The sequence below is a fragment of the Carassius gibelio genome, chromosome B18 (assembly GCF_023724105.1).
Source record: "Carassius gibelio isolate Cgi1373 ecotype wild population from Czech Republic chromosome B18, carGib1.2-hapl.c, whole genome shotgun sequence".
Lineage (NCBI taxonomy): Eukaryota > Metazoa > Chordata > Actinopteri > Cypriniformes > Cyprinidae > Carassius > Carassius gibelio.
In genome coordinates, this window is record NC_068413.1 from 15,211,175 (window position 1) to 15,225,582 (window position 14,408).

At 45.2% G+C, this 14,408-nt stretch overlaps 1 long non-coding RNA gene across 1 annotated transcript; it reads right to left on the reverse strand.

Annotated features, from left to right (window-relative positions):
• Window positions 1-4,190: 4,190 nt before the first annotated feature.
• Window positions 4,191-5,556, reverse strand: LOC127977684 (uncharacterized). Its single transcript, XR_008158289.1, has 3 exons — window positions 5,506-5,556; window positions 5,308-5,377; window positions 4,191-4,600 (listed from the first exon to the last, which is right to left on the reverse strand). It is a non-coding gene; the product is annotated as an uncharacterized LOC127977684 (long non-coding RNA).
• Window positions 5,557-14,408: the final 8,852 nt, after the last annotated feature.

Sequence of the window (14,408 nt, forward strand, 5' to 3'; positions counted from 1 at the left end):
AAAACTGTCAATCATATGGTAGGCTGTAGAGTTGTGTGAGAAGGTGTGATTAACATTAGTCCAAATTCATAGGAGGTTCTGGAGTGTTGAGAAACCTCACTGACATTCCAAGAAATGCAAGTTTAATTGTTTAATGTAAATTAATCTCTCTTTTAACCGCAGCCCTGCTGGTAAGGTCCAAAATGCTTTTGACAGGCCATCAATAGTAAGTCCTTCACACACACACACACACACACACACACGTATATATATATATATATATATATATATATATATATATATATATATATATATATATATATATATATATATATATATATATATATATGTATAGAAAAGTTAGAAAGATTAAGATGTGAATATATAGTCACTGAAAGTAGCAATTAAATAAGGTCCAAGCAAAGCAGAAAGATTTTTTTTAAAAGCACCTATGCCCTATATTACCGGACTATGGTACCATTCAGTAAACTGTGATTACAGATTTACAACTTTTATCAACTGCTTAGACACAAAATTTATACTTGTCGCATCAGACTCAGAAACACCAGAACCACATATCACATCTGCAAGCCCATATACACGAATTCTCTGCCTTTGACTCCGAGAAACTTTAACATACAAGTTTCTAAATTACACAAACAATCTAACAGGAAGAATCTTGATTTCCTTTTTCAAACAACCAATCAAAATGCCACACTAACTCACATGTGCAAACACTCATTGCTTTATTTGACAACAACCAATCAAAGCTTTAGAATAGGCCTATAATTAAACATCTACACCACTACACATGTTTAATGTATTTATTTTCTTCCATATTGTGTAATACTGTATTCACAACTACAAATGCTTACAATAAAAATGTTTGCTTTCAATCTTGCTTTCATGTTTAGTGAATTTTTCAACATCTCTCTGCTAGTTACTTTCAATCTTTTACAGAAATGTACATAGGAGCTCATGAAAGAAGAGCTTTAGATTTTGAATAACTGTGTGCATATATCCAAAAACATAATATTATGGCTAAGGTGTTTGCAACATTAGACAATTTTTTGTTTTCGGGCTGTGTTTGTGATATTTTGAGTGCAGTGCTTCATTTTGCAAGAGATTTTTTTTGTGTGCAATTCTTGGATTTGTGAGTAAAGTTGTGGAAAAAAAGGAAACATTTTGCAAATGTGTTAATAACATATGTATGTTACATATAATGGAGAGCTGGTTTGGCTATGTAGTCTTAATAGGCCATGTTTATGTCTCTATTTCATATTCATCCCGTTGTCTTTCAACAGAAACAGAAAAAGATACCTGTGAAAAATGGTTTTATTGAGAATTTGGATGCATTATAATACAGTTATAATTTGTATTTATTGTTTTTGCAAGTGCAATGAATTGTAAATGTTTATGCACTGGTCATAAGGAATTTTTGTCAATAACATTTGCATGTGTACAGTGTCTAATGAATGTTCTTCAGTGTTAGACTTTGAGTAAAAAGCCTATGGAAAATTAATGGTAATGCATAAAAAAAAATTATCATACAGAGTTCAGAACCCAACCATGATACAAACAAACAAAACAATCAGGATCGCCTGAAAGGATTGAAGGGCTCGTTCCACTGCCAGCATCTCGAGGCAGTTGATATGGAGATGGCTCTCCTCGTGTGATCACGAGCTGAAGGCTGGTCTGCCCTCGCACAGAGCGCCCAACAACCCAGGTTGGACGCATCTGTTGAGAGCACAATCCTTCTGGAAACCGCCTGTAGGGGTACTCCACGACTGAACCAAACAGGGTTCATCCAAGTCTCCAGGGCTGCTAGGCAGGCCTGGTTAACCCTGATGCGAAAGTGGCCGTGCCAAAAAGCTTGAGATGGGACCTGGAGTTTCAGCCAGTATTGCAGGGGCGGCATTCATAGGAGGCTGAGCTGCAAACCTGGGGAGGCGGAAACCATCAGCCCCTAGCATCCTCTGAAAGAACTTCAGAGGGAAACAGGCTTTAGTCCTGATGGAGGCCACGAGCTGTCACATAACACAATGCCACAAATGTCGCAGGTTTTGAGTGAGCATGCAATTGGTATGCTGACTGAAGGAATGTCCACCAGAGCTGTTTCCCTTGAAGGTCTTATTTTTTATGTTTGTTTGTTTGATAATTTTTGGTAATGATTTGTGTTGTTGTTATTATTTTGCTGTTTTATTCAATTTATTCACAGTTACAGAATACTACTTTAGTAGATGAACATAAGTGTTTTTATAAAAAAAAAAAAAAAAAAAAAAAAAATCCTAGCTGCGATATGGACAGATTTCCCCTCCAATTTAATCAATATCGACTACAGATATTGTTCTTATTAATAACAATAATGTTATATTATGTATTGCATTGGTACCTTAAATGACACTTAAATTTCTGAATGTCTAACCCTGTGTTTCAATCTGAAGAGCTCATGCCTTCAAAGTGTTTACCCTCCGGAGTGAGACCTTTGAGGGGTTGAACGGTGTAGGGGACCAAACAACAGTTTCTTGAAGTGCCCTTATAAATCATCCTCCTGTGCCCACACATAGGCGCCAGCATCATTCAAAGAATCTATGCAAAGGATCATGGGAGCCCAAAGGGTCCATCGGTTGTACCCTTTGAAATCCTTCATTCTGTTGGGCCCTTTGAAGTGGCCAGTATTGAGCACTTTGGTTTGGAAAAACCCTTCAATATGGTGGCCATGATTGTTTCACTCCGAAGTGCCCTTTGGTGGGGTGACATATCCCATTTGTATTATGTGTCTTTTTGTGGTTGTTCATGAGATGTGTTCAGTGTTGGGGGCTAACTACTGTAGTTACATGTAACAGTGTTACATAATTAATTATTATTATTATTATTATTTTAAATAACGTTCTAAATTCTAAGCGGCCATACATGCAATTTTTTTCCTTCTTGTTTTCTCGTTATAACGACTTAATTTTTTCTTTATCTCAACATAATGAAAGTCGTTTTCTCATTATAACGACTTAATTTTTTTGGTATCTCGACATAACGAAAGTTGTATTCTCCTTATAACGACTTAATTTTCTCTAAGAAGTTACAAAACAGGTGGCACTATAATATAGAATTTTATTTCAAATAAAGGGAAAATTAAAAGTGAGTTTAATCCAAGCAGCTCTAAAAGATCTTAGAATAGTTCTGCATCCTTCTGAAGGCGCTCAGCCTGTGTTTGCGGTGTTGCCATTTAAACATGTTAATTACAAAAACTAAATATTTTGTGGACTGTCTGTGGAAAAATCAACAGTGATTGATCAGCCTTTATTTATGTACAGTATTGTAGATGTTATTACCTAGGCAAAGCAAAATTTTAACAAGAGAATTAAGTTACAGAAAGTTACAGTTTCTAAGAAAAAAATGTGTTATTAAATTACAGTTAAAGGTACAATGTTAAGGGGGGGGGGGGTGAAATGCTTGTTTTCACTCAATATCCTGTTAATCTTGAGTACCTATAGAGTAGTACTGCATCCTTCATAACCTCAAAAAGTCTTTAGTTTTATTATATTAATAAGAGAAAGATAGTCTGTACCGATTTTTCCCGGAAAATCGGCGTGACGTGTGGGCGGAGCTAAAGAATCACGAGCGCGAGTAGGCTTTTGCGTTGAGAGCATGTGGAAGCTGTGACATTACCTTGAGGAAAAAGCCATCATCCCAAACAAACCATGGCTAACAGTCAGATTCAGCGTATATTTATGATCCAGAATCAGAATCAGAGGCTGAAATTTAACAAGAGCAGCATCATCAACGACGTCTCTATTATGTGGTATGTACTGAAACTGTATATATTTGCTTAGCGGTTTTGGAAAATGACTAAGTTCCACTTTGTCGTCTTTTTTTTTTTTTAAGCTGTACATGTGGAAAGTGCAGTTTGATGACAACATCGCATGTTGTTTACTTGATGTGCTTACGTGCCGATAGCTAAGTTAAATGCAGAAAAGGATGGCATTAACAGCTACAGAGTTCATAAACAAAGCATTGAACATTTGATGAATATAACTTAAGATCAAATTGGACTTTGTTCAATTGTATATATTGTATAAAAATATACGAAAACACATACAATAAATTTACAATTAGTTAGGTTATTTTCCAACTATTCTGGCATGACAGTTAGTACACAAATAAATCACAACATTAACTTTAAAATTATAACATTTAACAGACGCATGTGTGTGTGTGTGTGTGTGTGTGTGTGTGTGTGTGTGTGTGTGTGTGTGTGTGTGTGTGTGTGTGTGTGTGTGTGTGTGTGTGTGAAAGAATGTGAGCAGGTGTATGAATGACAGAGTGTAAACTCTTCTACTAAACAACACAGAAAAAGCATTTAACTTTTTTTTTTTTTTAACAAATTATACACTTACAGTTTGTTTCATAGTCCATGAATACAGATCATGCATCACGGTCAATTTTCATGATCTCTTTAGCATAACTGATGTAGTCATGAAGAAGCCCCATCTGCACAGCATGTGACATCTTCTACATCATCCAGGGCAGCGTCCTCCTTTAAAACCACCGCTGTTTAGGGGAAAGAAGATTCTCCTCTCTGACCAGCATTCATCCCAGTCACCGCCTGCTCTTCATCAGTGGCCTAAGAGAAACACATTTGAAAAAATTAAACATTTAATTAAACTATCGATTTTCAGGTAGAGGTGTATTCACATCCGTAAGAATAGGTAAATAATCGGTTTTAAAGTTTCAACACTTTGTGTGGTTGTTTAATGTCTGTCTATCACAGCTCTCATGAAGTCTATAATGGCAGCACTAGTGTGAGGACATGCGATATTGTTTGAATAAATATCGCTTTCAGAAAGCTTCTTTACTGAAACATTAAAACAGACATGACATTCACATACCTCACAATATTCATGTACATGGAGGGCTGCTCTTCAAACCGTTAGTTCACCAAATAATTAAAATGTTCATAATTTACTCTCCCCATGTTTTTCCCCATGACTCATACAAACTCTGCTCATTTTTTGGAAAACATATGAATATATTTAATATTCTCTTTTTGTGTCCTCCATTGCTGGTCTGGGAGACCAGTATTTTATTTTGAACATACATGTTTGCTATCATATAATTTAAGATGTATTCATATATAAATATCAGAATTTACTTCTACAATAACTCTATATTTATGAAGCTTGAAAATACTGATTATCTAAACTATAAATGGATTAACAAATATTATGAGAAAACTAAAAATATATTAATTTATGTTGTAAAGACAGACAAAAGTCTTATAGGTTTGGAATGACTTGAGGGCAAGTAAATTATTTTTTGTGTGAACTTTACCTCTAAGAGCGAAGACCAAGAATAATGACTCTCCAAATCAGACAAGACAACTCCAAACTTGGTTTGATTTCTGCAATAAAAAACACAGACATCAATGGTCTTAATGAAATGAGCACGTAATCACACTGTTGTTGCATCAAAATGTGAAGTAAACCGGCAGGAGACAACAGAAAAATTTATTTTCTAAAAATAACTTACATAAAATCTCAAAGGAATGATGCTCTCCCATGTCTCTTGCTTTTAACATCTACAAAAACAAATATTATTTTACTCTTAGTAAAACACAACAACAACTGATAACATGAAATTATGAAGTTTACTTGCCTTAAACGATCTTTCCCTCTCTTCAGAAGAAGCTGAGAAAACCACCTCCTCACACAAGCAGACTTGTGTGTCCTTAACTCCAGTTAGTTTGAGTTCGGCAAAGAGGGACATCAATGGTTTCAATAAAATATTAACATATACATACACATATATACACACACATATATACACACATACAGACATTATATATATATATATATAAAATCACTGTTTTTGCATCAAAATGTGAAGTTAACAGGCAGGACACAACATAAACATTAATTTTCTAAAAAAAAAAAAAAAGTAATAATAACTTAACTTACATCGGTCTCAAAAGAATGAAGTTATCTTGTCTCTGGATTGCAACATCTAAAAAAACAACAACATTATTTTAGTCTTAGTAAAAATAAAGATAACTTGATGTTATTCTGAAGTTTACTCTCCTTAAACCGTCTGTCCCTCTCTTCAGAAGAACACATCCTCCTCATCCTCACACAGGTCTGTGACTCCTCACACAAACAGCTTCTGTGTCTTTAACTCTCAGCGCGAGGACAATGAAGACAGGAGCTGGACAAGTCTGAAATATTACATGTAAAACATACTTTTAACAGTTACCACTTCAACAGCCTCAAAATAATTATGCTAGTCTTTACTTACACAATGCCGTTTCCTTTAGGAGACAAACATACATTCAGTTTAACCGCGAAAAAAAAGACAAATTCACATGAGCGTAACCGTGACCATAACCGTCTGTTAACGCCTCAAAAAGTACAGATAATGTAAAATCTTATGTAAATATGACAAAATACATTCACAGACGTTATATTAAAAGTACATCCTCCGTTCAGTACCGTTACATGAGGCAGTTAAGACCTCCGTGTCTGAGGCGAAAACCGCGTCCGTTTTTTTTTTTTTTTTTATATATATATATAACGTTAAGCTCCTTTGTTTCCGCCTTTCATACAACCGGGTAAACAATAAAAGATAACTTTACATTTTGAATATTTACTTACCATAGTTTTTCACTCGCTTCTCGCTTCTATCACGCTGAGAAAATGGCGGCTGCTCGCACTGGAGACGTACGATCTTGACGTGACGTGCGTGCTCTCCTTCACGTCCGCGTCCTCAACCCAGACCCGCTGGGTTAAAAAAATTTTTTTTTTAACCTTATTTTCAACCCAAACTTGGGTTAAAACATCCCAAAGTCCTATCCAACGGCCTCAACCCAGCAGTTGGGTTGAAAAAACAACCCAGCGTTTTTTAGAGTGTAATGTACAAATTTTTACATGCAAGGCAATTTAAAAAGTATTGTTTTGATAAATCCTGAGTATTACAATCATGAAGGTGCAATTTTAATTATTTTGCATGTCCTCAACCAAAGTATTTAAAACATTTTTATTTGAGGCCCATACAAAAATTTGTGTTGTCCATGTTTCAGAATTTGTTGTGGGTGTATAAGTGTAAGTTCCCCTCAACTGCATGCACAGACATGCAGTTTCATTTACTACACATAGACCTACTGACGTTCACAGTGTTTACAGCCTCTCCAGCCTCAATATATGAATACATGAACACATAAATATAATCTCTAGAGTTGCTCTAGAATACTCAGTTCCCTTTCAGTCGGTCACGTTCGACGTTACGAATGGGATCTCGCCCGAGAGCCCAATCACCTTCGAGTGGTACAAAACGAGCCAATGGTACACAAAGTACCTTGGTCTGCGGAATTTGCATCGCGAGCTCCGCCCCGCAGAGCGGGTATATAAGGAGCAACGCGAGCAACTCGCATTCAAGCTTTCGCTTCGGAGCCGAGCACATCGCTTGCTGCAATCACCGGAGTGTTTACAAACAAGAGCTGGTGTTGGTGTGACGGCGCGATTCAGCGGTTCGTCTGGGTTTCCTGCGACAGCTCCCGCGTTCCCCTGAGCGCTTCAACACCTCTAAAAGAGACAAATTTCTCTCACAAAAGAGTTACGGGCCGATTTGCGTCTTTTTAAAGATGTCATTTCGCCCGTGTGTTTCTGGGTGCGGTCGATATATCGCTCCTCGTGACGGTCACGATCGCTGTGTCACGTGTCTGGGCTTCCAGCACGCTGAGACTGCGTTCGTGGATGGCTCATGTTCTCATTGCGGGGACATGACCATCTCGGCGTTGAGATCGAGACTCGATTACCTTAAAAGGTATAGAGTCCCCTCTGCCACACCCCGTTCTAGCTCTTCTTCTCGTAAGAGAGCTACTTCGGCTGGTGGCCAGGGTGATCTGAGGGTTACCGTGTGGGCTTCCCCGACGAGCGAACCTCCTCGGGCCACACCCCCCTCACATACGCCGCAGCCGGTTGAGTTCCCGGATGAGTTTGCTGGACCCTCTCAGGCTCCTGACATCTCATTCGGGGCTCGCGAAGAGGACCGTATGTCGATCGCCGCATCACAAGGCGGGCTTGAGTCCTCGGGAGATGAGGGTTCGGCTGCGTTGCCTCCCTCGGGAGTGCCAGCGTTGTCCGAGTCTGATCCCGAGCTGACGGCCGTGCTTTCCCGGGCAGCGGAGAGCATCGGGCTTGAGTGGAATCCTCCGCCCTGTCCTGAGCGCTCGAGGCTGGATGATTGGTTCCTGGGGGCTGCTCGTGCGGATCGCCAGCACCCCCCTCTGGTTCCTTTCTTCCCGGAAGTGCACCAGGAAGTAACTAGTTCATGGAGGGCACCTTTAACTGCCCGAAACCGTTCTGGTTCTTCCTCCGCCTTCACTGCCCTCGATGGCGGGGCGGCCAAGGGGTATGTTGGGATTCCCCCGGTGGAGCGCTCTGTTGCGATGCAACTGTGTCCACAGAGCGCCTCCGCTTGGCGTGGTGGTCCCAAGCTGCCCTCCAAAGCCTGTAAGTTCTCATCCACGCTTGTGGCCAAGGCTTACAGAGCTGCGGGCCAGGCCGCTTCTGCCCTGCATGCCATGGCCTCTCTGCAGGTCTATCAGGCCAAGCTGCTCCGGCAGCTGCACGAGGGCAGTGCTGACCCAGGGGTTTTGCAGGAGGCGCGCACTGCAACCGACCTCGCTCTCCGGGCGACGAAGGTCACTGCGCGCTCCTTGGGTCAGGTGATGTCCACTTTGGTGGTCCAGGAGTGCCACCTATGGCTGAACCTGGCAGACATGAGGGAGTCTGATCGGGCTCAGCTCCTCAACTCCCCGGTCTCCCAGGATGGCCTCTTCGGCGACGCGGTAGAGAGCTTTGCCCAGCAGTTCTCTGCCGCCCAGAAGCAGTCTGAGGCCTTCAGACACATCCTGCCCCGGCGGCCCTCTGCTGCTTCCACCCCGCCGCCGGCGCAACCTCAGCCTGCTCGTCGCCGAGGGCGCCCCCCTGCGGCCTCCTCCACTCCCGCTCGGCCACAGCAGCAGCCTTCACCCCGGCCGCAGCGAGGAGACGGCCGCAGAAGGGCGGCGCAACCCGTCTCTGCCCCTAAACCTGCCAAACGCCAGGCCAAGCGGCGTTCCTGAGACGGGCGACCTGGAGTTGGAGACGTCAGCTCATCAGGAGATGGTAGCAGGACCACTCCTTCCCCCGGAGGAGGGCCGGGGGAGAATCCTTTGTTCTCGTTTTCCTTTTGTTCCGCCACTGGCCCTGCGGCCAGTGGTACCCATATCTTCACTAAAAGAGCTGTTTCCTCTACCTCCGGGTCCCAAGAGGCCACGAATGACAGCTGGCGACGTGCTTCCTCGCCGCTCTCGTTCCCCTCTCCCCTTGCCAATTTCCATGCAAAGACGGCTCAAGAACGCTTCACCTTCTCATGCCCTCTTTGCCACTTGGAGTCAGACGAGTGCCCGCACTCCGCCCCCGCTAAGGGACGCTATGCCTCCCATGCCGGGGCTGTCTGCTCCACCACGCTGCCCCACTGTGGGTACGCCTGTAGTCCCCTTGACCCCGCTGGTTTGGTTCCTGGGAGCCTGGCTAGAGCTCCCCAGGCCTTCCCGCTGGCTCATCCGGACGCTCAGGCTCGGCTACGCGATTCAGTTCGCCCGGCGTCCCCCCAGGTTTCGGGGTGTCCACGCGACGATGGTGGGCAAAGATGCCCCTGTCATGCGCGCGGAGGTCGCGACCCTGCTGGCAAAGGGCGCGATAGAGCCGGTCCCTCCAGCCGACATGAAGTCCGGCTTTTACAGCCCTTACTTCATAGTACCCAAGAAGACAGGTGGGTTACGGCCAATCCTGGACCTGCGTGCCTTGAACCGAGCTCTACACAGACTCCCGTTCAAGATGCTAACGCCCAAGCGCATTTTCGAATGCATTCGTCCGATGGATTGGTTTGCAGCGATCGACCTGAAGGACGCGTACTTTCATGTCTCCATTCTTCCTCGACACAGACCGTTTCTTCGGTTTGCTTTCGAGGGGCAGGCATATCAGTACAAGGTTCTCCCATTCGGGTTGGCCCTCTCTCCCCGCGTCTTTACGAAGGTTGCGGAGGGGGCCCTGGCTCCTCTCAGGGAACAGGGTGTCCGTATCCTCAACTACCTCGACGACTGGCTGATCCTAGCTCACTCTCGAGAGCGGTTGTGCGAGCACAGGGATCTGGTGCTCAGACACCTCGCCCGACTGGGTCTTCAGGTCAACTGGGAAAAGAGCAAACTCTCCCCTGTGCAGAGGATCTCTTTTCTCGGTATGGAAATAGACTCGGTCGCCATGTTCGCGCAGCTTACAAACGAGCGCGCGCAGTCACTGCTGAGTTGCCTGAGACAATTCGAGGGCAAGAGAGCGGTTCCACTGAAACTGTTTCAGAGGCTCCTGGGGCATATGGCGTCCGCGGCGGCAGTCATACCGCTCGGGCTACTCCATATGAGACCGCTTCAGCACTGGCTTCACGACCGAGTCCCGAGATGGGCATGGCAACAGGGCACGCTCCGAGTGACCATCACTCCGGCCTGCCGTCGATACTTCACCCCGTGGTTGGACCCCTCGTTTCTACGGGCCGGCGTGCCCCTAGAACCGGTGTCCAGACATGTTGTTGTGTCAACAGATGCCTCCGCCACGGGCTGGGGTGCCATGTGCAATGGGCATGCTGCGTCAGGCTCCTGGCCAGGACCCCGACTTCAGTGGCATGTCAATTGCCTCGAGTTGCTAGCAGTACGTCTTGCTCTGCACCGCTTCAGGGCCCTGCTGAAGGACAAGCACGTTCTGGTTCGTACGGACAACACTGCGACCGTAGCGTACATCAACCGTCAGGGTGGTCTACGCTCCCGCCGCATGTCGCAACTCGCTCGCCATCTCCTCCTGTGGAGTCACAAGCATCTGAGGTCGCTTCGTGCCATTCACATTCCAGGCAGGCTCAATCGTGCAGCCGACGAGCTCTCACGACAGCAGTCTCGCCCCGGGGAATGGAGACTCCACCCCCAGTCGGTTCAGCTGATTTGGGAACACTTCGGAGACGCCCAGGTAGACCTGTTTGCCTCTCCAGAAAATTCCCACTGCCAGTTGTTTTACTCCCTGACCGAGGGCACCCTCGGCACGGACGCCCTGGCACACAGCTGGCCGCTGGGCCTGCGCAAGTATGCGTTTCCCCCAGTGAGCCTTCTTGCACAGACGTTGTGCAAGATCAGGGAGGACGAGGAGCAGGTCCTCATGGTTGCGCCTTTTTGGCCCGGCCGGACCTGGTTCCCCGAACTTGTACTCCTCGCGTCAGCCCCTCCCTGGCCAATTCCTCTGAGGAGGGACCTTCTTTCTCAGAGACGGGGCACCCTCTGGCACCCACGTCCCGATCTATGGAACCTACATGTGTGGGTTCTGGACGGGTCACGGAAGGTTTAGGTACCTTGCCACCACAGGTGGTAGCTACCATCACTTCAGCTAGAGCCATGTCCACCAGACATGCCTATGCCTTGAAGTGGAACCTCTTCGTCACTTGGTGTTCTTCACGGCGTGAGGACCCCTGGAAGTGCCCGATTGGGTCAGTGCTTTCCTTTCTTCAGGAGGGGTTGGAACGTAGGCTGTCTCCTTCCACCCTCAAGGTCTATGTGGCTGCCATTTCGGCTCACCATGACCCTGTTGAAGGTAAGTCTCTTGGAAGGCACGATCTGATCATCAGGTTCCTGAGAGGAGCAAGGAGGCTCAATCCGCCTCGCCCTCAGCAAGTCCCCTCTTGGGACCTCGCAGTGGTTCTATCAGCACTGCAGAGAGCTCCCTTCGAACCCTTGCTCTCAGTAGAGCTAAAGTTTTTATCTTTGAAAACTGCGCTCCTGACGGCTTTGGCTTCGGTGAAGAGGGTCGGGGACCTGCAGGCATTTTCAGTTGACGAAGCGTGCCTGGAATTCGGGCCGGCTAACTCTCACGTTATCTTGAGACCCCGGCCTGGGTACGTGCCCAAAGTTCCCACCACTCCTTTTAGGGATCAGGTGGTGAACTTGCAAGCGCTGCCCCTGGAGGAGGCAGACCCAGCCCTGGCGCTGCTCTGTCCAGTACGTGCGCTCCGCACCTACGTGGACAGAACTCGGTGCCTTAGGACCTCAGACCAGCTCTTTGTCTGTTACGGAGGCCAGCAGAAGGGAAAGGCTGTCTCCAAGCAGAGGTTATCCCACTGGATAGTGGATGCTATTGTCCTGGCTTATCAGGCTCGAGACCTGCCATGCCCCCTAGGGGTGAGAGCTCACTCAACTAGGAGCGTAGCTTCCTCCTGGGCGTTGGCGCATGGCGCCTCGCTAGCAGACATCTGTAGAGCTGCGGGCTGGGCGACACCTAACACATTCGCAAGATTTTATAATCTCCGTGTAGAGCCCGTGTCCTCCCAGATACTCGCCCCTTCGGGCCAGTAAGGACCTGCTCGGTGTCAATCCGCTTGCTGCGCCATTCCACTCCGCGGACTGGATGCGTGCGCTATTCCCCTCAGGTGAGTTCCTCAGTCAGAACCCTGGGTTCCTCCAGCACTGTTGATGTCCAACACTTGCGTACATGCCCCTTGGTCAGCCATGTGTGGGACTAGGTGCCTCCATGTGTCGTGATTCCCCTTCTGGGTAATCCCACGTGTGTATGTCCACAGTAAGTCTCTCCGCAGCATGTGTCTTTCCCTTGGCAAGCCCTTGCCAGCTCTGTCGTTGAAAATTCCACCCTGCGGGCTGGGTACCTCAGAGTTCTTATGTATCACCACCTTGGTAGATACCTACTTCTGTAAGTGCTCCCACGGGCAGGCAGCCTGCTAGCATATGTCCAGCTGGAATGTGCTACCCAGCGTATTCTGTGCGAGCTGTAGGCCCTCACTCGTGCTGGCCTCACGACAGGGTGCTATCACTCACACGGGTCGCTGGAAGACAGCCATGTGGCGTTTTGTAAGGGACCCCATTCGTAACGTCGAACGTGACCGACTGAAAGGGAACGTCTTGGTTACGTATGTAACCCTCGTTCCCTGAAGGAGGGAACGGAGACGTTACGTCCCCTTGCCACATCGCTGTTCCGCTGAACGGCCGGGTCACTGGCTCGGCTCCTCAGCGAAGACTTGAATGCGAGTTGCTCGCGTTGCTCCTTATATACCCGCTCTGCGGGGCGGAGCTCGCGATGCAAATTCCGCAGACCAAGGTACTTTGTGTACCATTGGCTCGTTTTGTACCACTCGAAGGTGATTGGGCTCTCGGGCGAGATCCCATTCGTAACGTCTCCGTTCCCTCCTTCAGGGAACGAGGGTTACATACGTAACCAAGACGTTACTTTGTGAGTATTTTACTTATTTTGAGAAAAATATTGTGATATCATATACAAAGAGACACCAATGTTTCAGGAGTTTAGTACACAGAATAGGACACTTGCTTATTAGATAATCATATTGAGTTGATGTACATGCTTTTATATATTATTATATTTTAATTGAGAATGTTTTTTTTCCTTTCCCCAAACTACTGTTAGATGCTGTGTTTACTGTAGTTATGCAAAGATGTGGTTTAAAAAACGGTATCAGTAAACAATTTGTTATTTTGAATCTGCACTTCAGATCAGTCTCAAAGTAAAAGGCCGTACTTAAGTGTTTTTGTTGTGGATGTGTTCAAATTTGAAAATCTTATTAATCCAAGTGAGGAAGGATTTTGAATGTCTAAAAGTGTTGAGCACTATTGTAATGTTAACCTTGCATGGTGTAAATGTTTGAAAATGATTAACAGCTGCAAATAGACATTCATTAGAAATCTAAAAAAAAAGTAATCAAAAAGTAATCAAAAATAACCAGTAACATTACTTTAATAGAGTAATTGAAAAAGGTACACTACTATTACTTGTAATCTGTAACTTATTACATTTCCAAAGTAACAAGTAACCTTCCCAATTTCATTGTATGAGTCATCACATGTACAATAGTCTGTTCAATTGTCAATACTAGTCATGAACATAATACTATGAATACCATATATGAATCCTTGGAACATTTGATACATTTATTACAGCAATTGACAGTCAGATGAAACTAGAACTTGACTAAAGGAAGGAGGAATTTTGCATATCTCAGATGACCAATCAAACAGTATGTAAAGAGCTTGACCATGCAGGACCAGTACAATTTCTGAACATGGAGGCACCTGGCCAAGTAAATGAACAAGGGAAGCTGCATGTCCAAAGAAGAGGAATAAGAAGAAGAAGAAGAAGAAGAAGAGGAGGATTAAGGGTGCATGTTGAAGGAATGGGGAAAGAGGTCGAGGAGCACAAAGACATCCAAGCACTAATGGGTTTGGAACGACATGAGGGTGAGTCATTAGTGACATAATGTTAATGTTTGGGTGAACTATCCCTTTAAGCAATATCCAATCTGCCCTAAGTGCATGTATTTGATATGGGTCTTGGCCTGAA